The 12,832-nt window shown below is 35.2% G+C and overlaps 1 non-coding gene across 1 annotated transcript; it reads left to right on the top strand.

The window, feature by feature from the left end:
- Positions 1-9,682: 9,682 nt before the first annotated feature.
- LOC114912822 (small nucleolar RNA R71) lies at positions 9,683-9,788 on the top strand. Its single transcript, XR_003798735.1, has one exon. It is a non-coding gene; the product is annotated as a small nucleolar RNA R71 (small nucleolar RNA).
- The last annotated feature ends 3,044 nt before the right edge of the window (positions 9,789-12,832 follow it).

Consider the following 12,832-nt stretch of genomic DNA (forward strand, 5'->3'; position numbering starts at 1 on the left):
AAATAAATACATTGCAATCAAGAGAGGATTATAGTAAAATTCTTAAGAAAAGCTTGAGTAGTAAATGTAGGAGTGGATTACTCTAAATCACTATAAATTTTGTATGTTTGTATTGTGCTATCTTGCCTATATTCTTACTTTATTTATTTATTTTAAATCCTTATTTTACATTTATACTTTGCTTTTGATATTTTAATATCGCTGTAACTCTATTGCATATATCATACAATCACTTAATATAGCTTAAATTCAAGCACATATTTTGTTTAAAATTTAATTTGATTAAAATTTTTAAGAATCCAATTCATCCCCCACCCCTCTTTGGTTGCTACCTCGGGGCAACAATAAGGGAATAGATAAATAATACTGCGGACAAATCCAGGACAAAAGCCTGTCTCTCCAATGGTATGGTTTTCACACTGATCTTTATTGATGATAAAGTCAATTTGGAGGGAGAAGACTTTAAAGTTCTACCATATACAGACTATTACACCAAGCACTCACTCCACCGCATGGGATATAAAAAGGTAGATGACCATTGGATATGTGAAGGTGATGAGGATTAGAGAGCTCTGCAGATTGAGGGGACACCTTCGCATTCATCCAGATCACCTTTCTCCTCTCCATCAGCAGCAGCAGGTCCATCCTCACCAACACTAGCAGCAAGACCTTCCTCACCAGCACCAGCACCGACTCCTACATCAACAGTAGTAGAGCATCGATTTGGAGCATCTGTCTCTCTTCACACCCCTCGCATGCATCAAACATTTAGTTTTGAAGGGGTAGTAAAGCAGATAGTGGAGAAAGTTGAAGCTATGTTCACTGACTTTCGACAGTAGATGTTTCAGAGGCATGATGAGCTCAGGTAGACCTCACAAAGATAGTATGAGAAGCTTCATTAAGAGATCAGAGGTGTAGCTCAAAGATTGGAGGTTTTGGAGAGGATGCAAAGTCAGAGTTCTGATATTTCTAGTGATATTGCTCATCGGATTTAGCAGGATACCTGAGTTGCCAAGAAAGTTGAAGATGCAATCATTTTGGAGCAAGGCAACATTGGGATCTTGATTACAGTGATGCGATGGCTTGAGTTGCAGATTGGGCTGCTAATTTCTTGCATCTTCCCACCTCAATCCTGACCCCCTCCTAGCTAGCCTAGACCCCAGCCTCAGCCCTCTTCCTCAACCTGACCACCCTTAAGTTCTATTGTTAGAACTAGTTCTGGCTTTCCTTCTCTTAGCTCTGGGCCCTCTGCAGGGATCCAAGTAAGAGAACTACCCCCTCCTCATCTTTTTCTCCACCTATCATTGAGTTTCTTTTTGAAGAGGAGTAGATATTCTATGTCTAGGACTTATTATGTTGTTGCTTGACTTTGCTGTTCTTACTTTTATTTATCCTTGAGCTGTGATATCCAATGTTGTATTGTTTGAGGAACAACATTTCATAAACAATACAATCTTGTGATGAACTTTATCATCTAATGAAAGCTCACTTTATTCTACCATACTTTGTCTCATTTTTTCCTCATCTTTTGATGGTGACAAAAAGGGGGAGGAAGAAAATATTGAGCATGTTGTCAATAATTAAAAGAGAAAGAACAAAAAATATTGAACTTAATAAAAAATTTTAAACATATTGTCAAAATCTTTAATAATTAAGGGGGAGCGCTTTTTAAGGGGAAGTTTAAAAGAAAGTTCCACGAAAGTTCTATAAAGATAAATTTTTATGCATGCACTCCTGTTAACCTTAAGAATTAGCACTTACCTAATTCATGCATATAGTGTACATTGTGATGTAAATATTGATAATATCACTATATTCTTGATACCATTCATTTTAGGGACAATATATTATTTCAAATTGAGAAAATTTTTACCTTATATATATATATATCTATATGCTCGATATTTTGTCATCAAAATTATTGATCCTAGGAATGATTTTGATGATGATAAAATATTAGAGCATAAAATTAAACTAATGTCTCTCAACTGTCTTGAAGAATATTTTTGTAGAGAGATAGCACTATTGAAAAGGTTAGAAACAATTGAGGACCATTTGAACCAAGAAAAATAAGCTTGCAATCAAATTATTTGAGAAAAATCATTTTGAAGAAGTGGAGTCGACTCCTGATGGAACCAAGCTGACTCCGGCATGAACTAGATTAGCAGTCGACTCTAGCACCAACTGAACACTAGCACGGTGGCTTGACTCAAAGTCAAGCTAGCTCCAAAAAGATCTGAGTCGGCTCTCTCAAAAAAATAGAAAGATGTATTTCGGATTTGTGATTTCAAGCCAACTCAAAAATAATCCGAGCTGACTCTCTCAAAGGGACAGAAAGTTAAATTTTTTAGATCTAAAGTTGAGCCAACTTGAAAGACAGTGGAGCCGACTGAAAGATAAATCAAGCCGACTTGAGATCATTTCGAGCTGACTCGACTTCTTCTGACAGGCATAATGGCTAGTTCTATAGTGTATCCTATTTCATCTAAAAATTATTTTACCAATTATATTTCAACTCAACTAGCCAAAAATGGCTAGTTTTGGCCTCAAATCACTCAAGACTTATAGGGAATCAAGAAAAGATATAAGAGAAACAAAGGAACAAAAAGGAGAGCACTATTTAAGTGAAAAAAGTGAGCCTTAAGTATTCATTATTCTTCAAGAGTGTTCAACCACTCCTAATTAATTTCTCTTGACTTTTTTTGTGAGGGCATCCAAGAAGAAGAAAAAGAGCATTTAGTGAAAGCATTCAAAGCTTCTTTAAGTAAGCTTCAACGACAACAAATCAGCCTACTCAAGGACTTTTACTTGTAAAATTTTTATTTTTAGAATTCTGTAACAAGTTTCAAAAGGACTGAAACTTGAAGAGATGGTTTAATCCAAACCTTGAATTAGATTAAAAGCCTTGAGATAAGGCTTGTAAAGGTTCTGATTGGTTGACCTGAGAAAAATCAATTGGATTGTTTGTGATCCCAATGAAAATAAAATTGCTATATTCTATAGGAATATAGTAAAATTTTTAAGGAGTCACTTGGAGAATGGATGTAGATGTTTGGTATGCACCGAACTACTATAAAACATATTGTGTTTGTGTATATAACTTATCTCTTTACTTCTAGCATTTAATTTTGTCTTAATTCATTACACATACTTGCTTAAAATTTTAAAAATCCAATTCACCCCCCCTCCCCCCCCCCATCTTGGGTTGTCTACCTGGGCAATAAAGGGGTTCACTAAGGCTGCAATGGAGGTTCTCATCGAGGCCAAGCTTGGATGCATCGATGAGTACAAAGCATTGGCAGATTTTGAGGATAAGGTCATCAAGGCATCTTCGATTAGGTTCATCCAAGGCTTCAAAGACTACAAGGTTTGCATGAAGAAGATGGTTTCGAAACTAGATCTGAGGCACCTCCATTCGACAATAGTGATGAGGAGGTCAAGGTATTTTCTTCAAATGAAGACTAGGTCTTCATCTTTTTATATTTGCTTCTTATGTCTTTGCCTCAGTAAAGTTCTGTAATAATATTTTTAATTAATAAAAAATATATATTTCAACATGTTTACCTCTTATTCGAAGCTTTTGTTTTTCTATGATATTGGTGTTATTAGCTCTTTGTTTGAATCAAGGGCTTGAATGGCTCAGATCGATCGACTGAATTAGTTTCGCACTCGAGTTAGAATCTCTCTTAACATTGTCTGAAGCTTCTACTTCACTTGTATATGATGAGCAAACTTTTGAAGTTGTGGGTTTGTGCACATGCCAAGCACTGAATGCTGATTAGTGCTGTATCACTTTTATGAATCAGAGAAGATTTGCCTGATTGTGCTCCATACAAGTATATAAATTATAAAATGATAAATATTATCTGGCAGATTCATCATAAGGAATACATCTTTTAAAATAGAACTCATATGTTATGATGATGTCTTTAGAGCTACTTTCAAAATGATAAAGGAAGATTTATCATGTAATTCTTAAATTCTGCTTGCGACCAAATGGTACAATTGTTATAAGGACGATAATTGTATCCAATGTAGGTCGTTGTATGCCATATTGGTTGGTTGTCCTCTTAATCAAGGCATATGGTGACACGGATATGGCATATGGGTGATTTGTCGGAGTATATTTTACTAAACGTGATCACTTCTGGAGCACTCTACTGTCAAGGGTTGCTCTGATGGGATATGGGTATATGTGTCTCTCTGACCTGAGACTGTCTTAGTGACTTATAAGCAACTCACTGTGCTTTGGTGCCAGACTATTTGAATTTCTAATTTGATGATGGAAGATTTTTAGGTACAGTCAAATACTTGTGAAGTCTGAGTACGAGTCAAGATGGGATTAACCACTCCAAGTAAAATTAGAAATGATGCATCACTATATTTTAATTTAGTAAAACTTTGGACAAAGTAGTCCTAGTGAGGAGTTACAAAACTTTTAAGATTGAGACACAATATGGGTTACTCTTCCTGAGTTGACAGTTCAACCCTTAGTCATCCTTGAGCATCAAGTGTTAAAGGGATGAATTATATGATAACTATATCCACATGGATTCTAGAGTGTTGCTGGGCATACGTTCGGCCTATCCGGATATCGGATCCCATTGCTAAATAGTTACATCGATTAGTATAAAAATTATTTTTATACTACCGACTTAGGTTTGCACCTATGGGGTCACACACATAGGAGTACCTATCTGATTAAATGGCTGATCGATGATTATGAATCGTTGAAGGATCTAATTATCAATGAGATTGATGATTAATCCTATGCAAAAATTATAATAAATTATTTACTAATGGTTGGTAAATTAGAGAAATAATTAATTAATAATATGATTATTAATTGGCTCAATTTGATTAAGCAATAGGGATTGGATCAGATCTAATTGAATTAGATTCAATTAGATTGGCTTTGGATTGATTGGATGCATCCCTATTGATAACAGGGCTTGTTCCAATTGATCTCAGGGATGCAAATCACATTTTAAATTGAATATGATTCAATTAGTTTTATATAAGTTTGGATTGGATCAAACCCTATTGATAACAGGGCTTGTTCCAATTGATCTCAGGGATGCAAATCAAATTTTAAATTGAATATGATTCAATTAGTTTTATATAGGCTTGATTGGATCAAGCCCTATTATCAAATACCTTTCCTGATATCCATCAAGAAACAATCCCTGGATCAATGGGGTTTCCATCTAACTAATTTTCAATTAGATTGGGGCCTAATTGATTTCATAATTGGACTAGGATCCAATTAGTTGTTTGTTATAACTAATTTTTAAATTGGTTAGAATTGGATCCAAGAGTTAGTTAGAGTTGGAACAAGATCTTGAGTCCTATTTGGAATAAGACTTAACCAACTTAAAATCTAAACCCCATGTGATATAAATCTCCATGCCACAACCCTTTTACCGTGAGAAACCTCCACACCCCACAAGAGGTGTGCCCCTCTCTTCTCTTCCTTTCATGAATAAAAGGCATCCTCCCTTCTCCTTTGTCACAAAAAAAAAAGAGGGTTGGGGCATCCAAGAGTTGGACGCCCCAAGCTTCACACGCCCACCCCTCATCTCCTTCAATCTTTGTGTGATTTTGTGAGGTTTTCCTTACTAATTTTTAGGCATCAAAGAGAGGCTATTCTTGCTAGTTTTACAGTAGAAAATTGGAGAAGAAAAGTTCTTCCCAACGAGAGAAGAAGAAGGAAGAAGAAGGGTCTTCTTTCTTGTGCGCAGCCTTGAAAAAGAAAGAATTCTTCTTTTAGATTTTTTTTTATTTTTTTCTAAGATGAAAACTAGATTAGATCTGATTTTTAATATAAAAATTTAGAGAAAAAATATTAAAAAAATTTGGTTGGACGTTTGGGACTTCCTAGAGTTCTAAATCAAGAAGAAAAAGGAAGAAGAAGATAAGAAAAAGGGCTCAGGATTTCATATGATTTTCAGCATGAAAAATTAGATTAGATCTAATTTTTATCATAAAAAATTAGAGAAGAAAAGTTCTTGTTAAGGGCATGAAAGGAAGAGAGAAAGATTCTCTCTTATGCGTGAAAAAATTGAGAAGAAAGAATTCTTTTCTTGATCTCTATTGTAGAGATCTGATGTGTGGATTCAGGAAGAAAAAGAGAGGATCTCCTTATTTTTTATCTTCATGATTTTTTTTAGATCAATCAAAGCATGATGTCTTCACGAGCCAGCACTCTCGAGGAGATCGATCAGCACGAGGACTTCGTGTGGATATCCGTAGAGGCCAGATGCGTGTGCGGCTGCCAAGCATCATGAAGAATCAAGTACCATAGATTTTGGATGCGGTGATCTACTATCCGCATCAGATATGAGATTTTGATCTCAATTAATATTTAGATGTGATCTAAATATAAATTAGATATGATCTAATTACACATAGATATGATCTATACTTGCTTAATTTTAGATTTCAATTTTGGATACATGCATATTAGTTCATGCATGGATCCTGTATGGTGATTTTAAATTTGATCTATGCATGCATTGTAGATTAAATTATTTAATCTATGTATGTTTCACTATAAATTTTTAAAAATACATGGACAAAACCCACCATGCTTCCAAGCAAATGGTATCAGAGCGAAGGTTCATTATGACATAAACATATATGCATGTAGAGTTGAAATCTAGATTTAGCAATGCATGAGATGTATTATGACCTGATTTTAGATATGATCTAATGTAAAATCAAATCTAATATAATTTAGATTAGATCTAAATTTTTGCATATATGATATGTGAATTAGATTAGATGTTCTAAGTAGCAAAGTACTCAGATTGGGTAATCACTAGGCCGTCCGATCATAAGAGCAAGTAGGGTTATATGACCCTTTCTTCCTATTCAATAGGGTGCTGGTGTGCATCATCAAGGCACAAAAAAAAAATCCAATTCTAACTTACTGCATAGCTAGGGTGAATCGAGATCGTATCCACGGAGATCTTAGATAATTGTTTAATAATTAATAGAAGAGAAAGAGACGATCAATTTTAATTAACTACTAAGAAAATAATAATTTTAATTTAATTTATGAAAGAAAATTAAATAGGAAAGAAGCCTCAAAAATTTAGAATCCACCATGCAAAATAGATTTTATTATTTTTTACTTTTATATAGCAATGATGAGATTTGTAATTGAGATGCAGTGTAATTTATCACAGATAGGCATGAACCATATCTTTGGATTATGGCTCATCTGTCCAGAGTATAGATTACCTTATCTCAACTACAAATTAGAGATTTGAATTGAAAATACAATAATTTATCTCTCCTAAGTGCATACCGTACCTATAGATCATGGCGTGTCTGTGAAGAGTATAGGTTGTGCATGCTGAATCCAAACCTCTAAAGGAAGAAGAAAGAATATCAAATAAACATAAAGCACAAAATAATTTTTTATTTCATTGCATGAAAAATAAATACAAGAAAAAGAAAATAAATCTGTATTGCCGGTTTCATCGTCTTCCCCAGTTGGAGAAATTTAGCCTTCCATGAAACTTTTGCTCACTGACATTCTGATGCTGAGGAGACTCCTGGACAACAGCTAGAAAATATTTGATGGCAGCACAAGGAGAGATGATGGTACTAGAGAGAAATGGGTTTTGGTGTGGAGAAAGATGGTGAAGGTGCCAAAAGTTCCCTGCGATCTTCTTTTTATAGACTTCATTTTACACATTCAAGCTGTATTTGTTTCGCATCCCAACAGCCTCTTCTTATCCTCTTTTCTATATTTCTTCATAAAACCATGCATCCTTCCATGTCTGTTTCATAGATTTTATCTTCTGTTTAGCCATTTCGCTTTCTACGATAGCTTCCACGGATAAATTTAAACTGCGCTCGTTGTTCGCATGCCTGCTTACCAACGCACGTCCATCTCTATGCATTCAAATTGCTGGGTCTTGTATACCCTTTGAATGCTTTAGTGACCACATGCCAGGCCCAGCCAACTACTTTCTTCTTTTAATGTTCCCATGTGGGTCCCGATTTTTTAAACTATAAATCACCCAGATAGTACATGAAAACTTGTTGACTTTTTAAATCATTCCCTTCTCAAACTTCATGTGCTGTGGATTCTTTCTCTTATGTAGACCATGCAACCAACTTTTATACACCAAAGCTTCTGTACATTGTGTGGGCTGCGTGAAGAGGTTTTGGGCCTTCCATCATTTTGGGCTTTTTTTTGAATTTTATTTTGAACTTGAGTTAGGTTTGATTTTGAGCATTATTTGGATTTAGTCTCAATCTCCTAATTACCTATAAAAGAGATTAAGAAGCATTAAATACCAACTAATAAAGATTAAATAATATAATAATGCCTTCTTGATCGTGAGGTCTCCGATGACACAGGATATAATTGGGGTACCTGGATCTTTGAGTTTAGGTGGGATGGTGTGCTGAAAAATTGAGCTAGCTTGCTCAGTAAGATGGACTTTCATTGGTGTTTGTGCTTTTGATCTACGCTTTTGTGTGCACAAGTCTTTGAGAAATTTGGCATAAACTAAGACCTATTTGATTGCATCAAGAAGGGGAAGGTTAATTTGAACTTGTTTAAAAAGTTCTAACATTTCATTCATCTTAATGCCCTTCTTGTCAAGAGGTAGAGGAGATTCTAGAGCACTTGGAAATAGAGCTTTAAGTGTGGGTGCTAGTGTAATTTGTTCCTTCCTCTCCTCAATGTTGTTTTTTTTCTAGCTTGGTTGGTACCACTTGTTCTAATTGTTGATTTTCTTCTAGTTGGTTTAAGACTGGCTGGCTTAAGATTTTTCTGCTTCTAAGGGTCATTATAGATTTCGCATATTTGGGATAAGTTTCAGAGCCAGTGGAGCTCTTAGCCATATACTGCCCTTTAGGATTGCTGATGGGTTGGCTTGGAAGTTTTCCTTCCTCCCTTCTACTAAATGCAGTGGCTAGTTGACCTATCTAGGTCTCTAGCTTGGCTATTGATTGAGTGTGGGAGTGAAGAAGCTGGGTGTTCATCTTGAGCCCTTTTAATGCTTGCAACATTTTCTCCTTAAAGGCAGAACTATGATTGCTAAGAGGGGTTTGGGATTGTGGGGCATTCAGGTATTGAGAGTATGACATGTTTCTAAATTGTGTCTTCTAGTGATTAGGCCTAAGTGATGTTGGATTGGCCATAGATTGTGATCTCCAAGAAAAATTTGGGTGATTTCACTAGCCTGGATTATAAGTATTTGAGTACGAATCATTTTCTGGTCTAGGAGCCATTTGGGTTTGAGCTTGGTGGGCTTGCTCTTGAGCAAGCTTAGAAAATTGATATGCAGTTGGAGAATCACCTATCGAATGTGTTGGACTTGAACAGATTATATGAACATCCTGTGATTGTGTGGATGGGGATGAGGTGTGCCCGACTTGTAGTAGTCAGTCAAGTTTTTGAGATAGTTTATCTACCTTACTATAGATATCCACAGAACTACCTAACTCATATATTCCACCTCATTTTGGTCCAACCATGGGAGGGTCTCTACGGGCAGCCGACATATGATATAATGAATTCTCGCTTAATGTTTTGAAGAGTTGCCAAGCTTCATGTTCATTTTTTAGCATGAATGTCCCATCACAAGAAGAGTCAACCATTTGTCAGTGTTTTTCTGACAAACCATTACAGAAGCACTGGACTAATTGCCATTTAGGTATGGCATGGTGCGGATATTTTCTAATCAATTCTTTTAATCTCTCCCATATTTCATGAAATATCTCACCATCCATCGGGGAAAAACTTATGATGGCTTTTCTAATTTGATTAGTTTTTCCTATAGGAAAGTATTTCTTTAGGAATTCCCTTTGAAGTTGGTCCCAAGTTGAAATTATTACAGTGTCCAAAGAGTTCAACCAATACTTAGCCTTATCTTTCAGGAAAAATGGGAACAACTTGAGTCTGAGAGCATCATCAGGGAAATTTTGGATTTTAACTGTTGAACAGATTTCAAGAAATTCATCTAGAGGTTTGTAAGGGTCGTCATTCGCAAGTCCATAAAAAAATGGTAGCATCTGAATCATGCTAGACTTGATTTTATATTGGACTGCCTCAACAGAGGGCACTTGTATACAAGGAGAGTAAGTGTATGTTGAAGGAGTGAAGTACTTCTTCAACTGTCGTGGTGGATCAGTCTCGTGATTGTGGTCCATGATTCTCTTTTGGTTGGCTCTAATGGTTCTAAGAGTTCGTTCTATTTCAGGATCTAACAGTTGAATTTCTGATTGTAATGATCTATGACCAAGCATGCACCTCCACAGTTATACTTTTAGAGCAAACACAGAAAATCTCAATTTTTTTTTTTGAAAGTGAGAAAAGAGGTCTAAAGAGAAAGGCCTAAGAGTTCTTAATCTAAGTTAAAGTTTTTTTTTCTTTCAACACACTTACTCAAACAAATTACTTCTATCCTAGGTTACCTTAAATCTAAACAGCTCCTAACTTTCAAGATCACCTTGGAGCCCTCCAAGTCAGAAACTAACTAGCTAACTGGCCAAGTAAGCATAAGATTGGTGGGAGGCTCTCCGTGCTTTCGCGATGGACCTAATTAGAGAACCAGCTTTCTTCAGGCTCTTGTCCCTGAATCCCTTTCTTAGACACCAGTCAATTAGCCAATCCTAATCCGATATAACTCTTTCGGATGCCTTGTCCTAATGAGCTCAAGCACCTTATAGCTGACGTCTAATTGATTTTAAAATTATGGCTTAGGTTAATACAGAATGATGGGTTATGATTTTTGGGTTAAGGAGGGGTGATGAAATCTTCACTTTATCTGATTAATGGGTTAGCCCTTAAGATATATTATGACTATGCAATGCAACAAATCAAAGTGTCCAAGCTTATAATTAGCACGCAGTCAAGACTAAATTAAATTAATTTAATTTTTTTTAGATTTTATGATTAGGTCTCTAATTTCTTAAATAATTTATGAGGTGTCAGTGTAAAATTTTTAAATTTTGCAAGAATGTAAATTTGACTAAGTTAGACAGTACTAAAAATAAATTAAACTATGAACAAAAGGTAGAAAATAAATCAAACAAAAATTTTTAAGTTAATTCAACCTTTTCATACCCTAAGACAACCATTCAACATAACTTCTAGTTACGCCAGGGCAACCTTATATCAAGATAATCAAGATTGATGAAAAAATGAAAGTGATCTATACTTTTTTTTTTAAACAACTGTGCCAAGTATCCCCGACAACAGTGCCAAAAATTTGGTGCGCATCATCAAGGCACCAAAAATAAACTCAATTCTAACTTACTACATAACTAGGGTGAATCGGAATCGTATCCATAGAGATCTCGGATAATTATTTAATAATTAATAAAAGAGAAAGAGTGGATCAATTTTAATTAACTACTAAGAAAATAATAATTTTAATTTAATTCATAAAAGAAAATCAAATAGGAAAGAAGCCTCAAAAATTCAGAATCCACTATGCAAAATAGATTTTATTTTCTTTTACTTTTATGTAGCAATGATGAGATTTATAATTGAGATGCAGTGTAATTTATCTCAGATAGGAATGAACCATATCCTTAGATTATGGCTCATCTATCCAGAGTATGGATTACCTTATCTCAACTACAAATTAGAGATTTGAATTGAAAATATAATAATTTATCTCTCCTAAGCATGCACCACACCTGTAGATCACGGCGTGTCTGTGAAGAGTATAGGTTATGCACACTGAATCCAAACCTCTAAAGGAAGAAGAAAGAATATCAAATAAACATGAAGCATAAAATAATTCTTTATCTCATTGCATAGAAAATAACTATAAAAAAAAAGAAAATAAATTTGTGTTATCGGTTTCATCGTCTTCTCGAGTTGGAAAAATTTAGCCTTCCATGGAACTCTTGCTCACTGACATCCTGCTGAGGAGACTCCTAGACAACAGTTGAAAAATATTTGATGGCAGCACAAGGAGAGATGATGGTGCTAGAGAGAAATGGATTTTGGTGTGGAGAAGGATGGTGAAGGTGCCAAAAGTCTCCTGATGTCTACTGTGATCTTCTTTTTATAGACTTCATTTTATGCATTCAAGTTGTATTTGCTTCGCATCCCAATAGCCTCTTCTTATCCTCTATTTTGTATTTCTTCATAAAACTATGCATCCTTTCATGTCTGTTCTATAGATTTTATCTTCTGTTTAGCCTTTCCACTTTCTACGAGAGCTTCCACGAATAAATTTAAACCGCGCTCGCTGTTCGCGTGCCAGCTTGCCAGTGCGCATCCATCTCCATGCATTCAAATTACTGGGTCCTGTATATCCTTTGAATGCTTTAGTGACCACACGCCAGGCCCAGCCAACTTCTTTCTTCTTTTAATGTTCCCATGTGGGTCCCTATTTTTTAAACTTTAAATCACCTAGATAGTATGTGAAAACTTATTGACTTTTTGAATCATTCCCTTCTCAAACTTCATATGCTGTGGACTTTTTCTCTTATGTAGACCATGCAACCAACTTTTATACACCAAAGCTTCTGTACATTGTGTGGGCTGCGTGAAGAGGTTTTGGGTCTTTCATCATTTTGGGCTTCTTTTTAAATTTTATTTTGAACTTGAGTTAGGTTTGATTTTGAGCATTACTTGGGTTTGGACTCAATCTCCTAATTACCTGCAAAAGAGATTAAAAAGCATTAAATACCAACTAATAAAGATTAAATAATATAATATTTAATACTTCTAACATTATAATTTATGTATTAATCAGGTGCTCTTCATGGCATGTAGGGATGCTACTGTGAGTTCCCATGAAGAAGAACGTGAAAGAAAGAACTTACTTTCTGTAAAATTTTAGATGTT

This window comes from Elaeis guineensis, chromosome 8 (genome assembly GCF_000442705.2).
Source record: "Elaeis guineensis isolate ETL-2024a chromosome 8, EG11, whole genome shotgun sequence".
Classification (NCBI taxonomy): Eukaryota; Viridiplantae; Streptophyta; class Magnoliopsida; order Arecales; family Arecaceae; genus Elaeis; species Elaeis guineensis.